The sequence below is a fragment of the Chelonia mydas genome, chromosome 3 (genome assembly GCF_015237465.2).
Source record: "Chelonia mydas isolate rCheMyd1 chromosome 3, rCheMyd1.pri.v2, whole genome shotgun sequence".
Taxonomy (NCBI): domain Eukaryota; kingdom Metazoa; phylum Chordata; order Testudines; family Cheloniidae; genus Chelonia; species Chelonia mydas.
The window spans coordinates 1,165,846-1,169,679 of NC_057851.1; the positions used below are offsets into that span (position 1 = coordinate 1,165,846).

A 3,834-nucleotide genomic window follows, 5' to 3' on the forward strand; every position below is an offset into this window, starting at 1 on the left:
GTTACTGAGGCCGGGGGCGGCTCGGCCCCCCCGCCGCGCGGAGCGGGCCCGGCCGGACCGGGCGGCCCTTGGGCCAGGGCGCCTGGGGGGGGAGGGGCCGGCCGCGGGGCTCGGCGCGCGGGGGAGCCGGGGCGGGCCAGGGGAGAGCGCCCGGCCCGGGCAGGCAGGGGGAGGGGCCCGAGAGGGGGCGGAGCCGCGTGCGCACGTATGCAGATCTGTGTGCGAGCAGAGCACTGTGGGAGCGGGAGCTGGCTGCCGAGCGGGGCCCGAATTTGGCAGGCGGGGCTCGGCGGGGACAAGGGTGGGGGCCGGAGACACCCCGGGGCAGGTCGCGGCAGTGGGGGCCGCCGTGGGCGGGCCGGCGGGCGTGTCGCGGCGGGCCCCACCGTGGGTTGAGAGTGCGGGGCGAGCGAGGGCGGGCGGCGGCTGGGGCAGCGCAACTCATACTTACCTGGCAGGGGAGACACCATGATCACGAAGGTGGTTTTCCCAGGGCGAGGCTCATCCATTGCACTGCGGGTGTGCTGACCCCTGCGATTTCCCCAAATGCGGGAAACTCGACTGCATAATTTGTGGTAGTGGGGGACTGCGTTCGCGCTCTCCCCTGGCGTGCGGTGAAAGACAGAGAAACGGTTCCGGGGGGTGTGTGCGGCGCTGCACGTTCTCGGCGAGCGGCAGCGGTGTGCTTGTGTGTTAGTGTCGGGTTCGTACCCGCCTGGGCCTTCCTTCGGTGTGACAAGGGAGAGCAGAGCTCGGAGACCGCGGCTTACAGCACTCTGTGCTTTCGGCGGCCTTGGACCAGGGCCGCCTTTTGCCTAAGGGGAGCTGCCTGGCTGCTCTGTCTCTTTCCCTGCTTGCAGCTTTTCGCCCTTCCCTCCTTTTTGGGCTCTTCCTCCTCTGACGGGAGGGCGGCCTGTCGGAAATGCCTGTCTCACCTGGTCCCCGCGTCCAACGGGCAGGCTCACCCCCTGCCCTAGGGCCGCTTTGGCTTTTGCTCTCTGTTTTTTCTCTTGGGTCGGCAACCCTGTCTGTGCTACGGAGACTAGGCCGGCACAACCCCATGGTGGAGGAGGTCTTTCCGTCGCTTTAGGCCCACATAAGTCCAGGCTGTGGGCGGAAGAATTCTTCTGTCCACCTCGCTCCCGCCTTTCGGGGAGCTGGATGGCCTACGCCAACAAGAAAAACCCTCTCCAGGAACAGTGCCCTTCTGTTTGGGGCGACTATGCTGGGTCAAAAAAGAGGACTAGTCTAACTGCATCCGCTGAAGTGAGCTGTAGCTCACGAAAGCTTATGCTCAAATAAATTGGTTAGTCTCTAAGGTGCCACAAGTCCTCCTGTTCTTTTTGCGAATACAGACTAAGACGGCTGTTACTCTGAGACTAGTCTAGCTGCGTTTCTCTGCGACAAGGTGGACTCTGTATTGCGTCCCTTGTGTCTCCTCAGAGCCGTTGTGTTCTGAAATCTTGAGGAATTTACTTCATTTATGATGAAATCTTGCTGTGCCTTTCTTCTCATTTTGAATGAGTAACTAGACATGAGCTTTTTTGGTGTGTTGACGGAGGATTGTTTAAAAAGCTGGGATCCCAGTTTTGCTGCCTTTCCGTTCCATTTCCTCTAAAAGCCCACTTAAAACCTCCACTTCCCACATAACTCTCTCCAACGTACAGTCCTCTGGCAGACACGCCACACGTACAGCTCCACTCAATCCCAGTCCGGTTCCTTGCTGTTTCCTGTCTAACCACTGCACACGTACGGTGTGTGCTCCCTCCCCGGCTAGTCCCGCCACTCCTGAGAGGCCGGAGCGATTCCCCGCCCTGGCCCTGGACCGGCCCCGGCCGCGCTGCCAGCTCAGCCTGGCAGACACCGCCACCTTCCAGCAGGGCCGGTGAGTGTGGCCAGGGGGCAGGGTGTGAGGGAGCGGGTCTCCAGAGGCGTGTGTGGGGGCTGCTGGCCAGTGGGGGGGTCTCTTGGGGGGCAGTGGTGGAGGGTATGTGTGGGGAGACGCTGGGCACCGGGAGTCGGGGGCTGTGTGGCATGGCCTGGGCCCACCCCCGAGGGGAAGGGGCAGGCTGGCAGCACAGGGCCGGGTGGGCCAGTGTGCGTCTGGCAACTGCCGGTTCGTAGACAGTGCCCTTGCGCTGGGCTGGGTGGAGCGGGGACGGCCCCACCATGCCATGCCCCATTGCCCCGGCCGGCCTCTTGCTCTGGGGACCAACCTCCCCACGCTGTGCTTCTTTGCCCCCGGGGGGCCCACAAAGGGGATCTGCTCAGCGATCGGCTGAGCAGCGAGCGGCTCCTGCCCGGCCCCCGGGTGAAACGTCCGTGGGGTGGGAGTGGTGAGCTAAGAGCTTGGCTGGGCACGTGTGTTGTGGGTGTTGCTGGGAAGTAGCTGCTTAGAGCACAGCTGTCAAGGCTTTCACTGGGGAAAGGTCCTGCAGCCCCACAGGTCAGGGCAGGTCCTTCCCTCCACCAGGCTCCTCCTGGAGCCCTGTGGGTTTGCCACATCCCCTGCCTATTCCTGGCCCTCGGTGCACCGGGCAGGGAGGCGCCTGGCCCTCGGGCCGCCGTGCCAGGAGTTGGGGCCTCAGCCCCCTTTGTAAGTGGGGTCCCGGTCCCAGAAACGCACCCGTCGCCCTCTCCTCCTGCCCGTAGGTTGCCAAAGGCAGCCGGGGGCTCTGAGGCTGGTGCTGGGCCCTGCAGAGGGCAGACGGTGGGGCAGAGGGCAGCACGGACTGGGCCTGTTCTCCCCCCGCCGGGCCTGTAGCAGTTGCAGCGGGGCTAGGCTTGGCCACGCTTTGACTCTCCCGTAGCTGCAGCCGGCCCCCCACTCAGCCCCCAGGGTTCAGTCGTTGGACCCCACTCCCAGGGCTGCGCTGCTCGCCCCCCACAGCACCGACAGGGAGGCTGGGCCAGTGCTGGGATCCCCTCACTCTCAGCCCCCCCGCTGGCCAGGAAGCCCCTTGGCTGGGGCAGGGAAGGAGCCCTCCCCCATCGCCGCTGCTCTCGTAACCCCTGGCACCGCTGGCATGTGGGGCACCTGTGCCCTGGGCAGAGGAGGCCTGTGCTGCTCCCTGCCCAGCCAGTGTCTCTGACTCCGGCACCTGCCTGATCCAGGTGCCGGGCAGCCCCGGTCCCGCTTTCTCTGCAGAACCAGGCCGTGGATCAGGGAGCCCCTGAGCCCAGCCTGGGGGGACCCCACCCTGTGTCACACAGGGAGGGTGAAGCCCCTGGGCTCCTGGCCCCAGTCATGGGGCCCTCCCTTGCGCCACCCCACAATGCGGGGGGCAGGCACGGGGGCTCTGCCCAGGGCGCTCAGTGCTGCAGGCTCCCGGAGCAGGTGCCAGGACTGGCTGCACTTGGCATTTCTTGATGCTTCGAAGTAGCACGAAACCCCAGGCTGAGACCTTCTCCCCAAACACGATGGCAGCTGGGCCCCCTGCCCCGGGACACCCGTCAGCCCCCGCTCCACGGCTGGCTGTTGCAAAGGGCCTGGCTCCGGGAGTGCTCTGCCCCACGGGCCCACTCAGCTGATGTGCCATGGACCCGCTACACAGAAAGCAAGGCCCTGTATCGCGCTGGCTCTCTGGGAAACCCGGCTCAGCCCCTGCCCGACCCCTGGGAAGAGAGTCCAACGGGCAGTGCCCAGCAGCAGGCTGTGCCCGCCAGCCCACCAAGAGAGCTGGCCTGGCAGCATGGCCCGACGGCCAGGAGCCTGTGGCAATTTCACACTGGGGGGCAGGGCAAGGCCCAGCTCTTGGCCCCTCCAGGAGAATGGGGGCCAGCAGCTCCCGTGGTCACCCTGCTCCCCAGGAGCTGCAGGGCTGGGCCAAGGCA

At 65.9% G+C, this 3,834-nt stretch overlaps 1 non-coding gene across 1 annotated transcript; it reads left to right on the plus strand.

Annotated features, from left to right (window-relative positions):
- The first annotated feature begins 443 nt into the window (after positions 1-443).
- On the plus strand, positions 444-607 carry LOC119565883. The gene has a single exon (XR_005224987.1). It is a non-coding gene; the product is annotated as a U1 spliceosomal RNA (small nuclear RNA).
- The last annotated feature ends 3,227 nt before the right edge of the window (positions 608-3,834 follow it).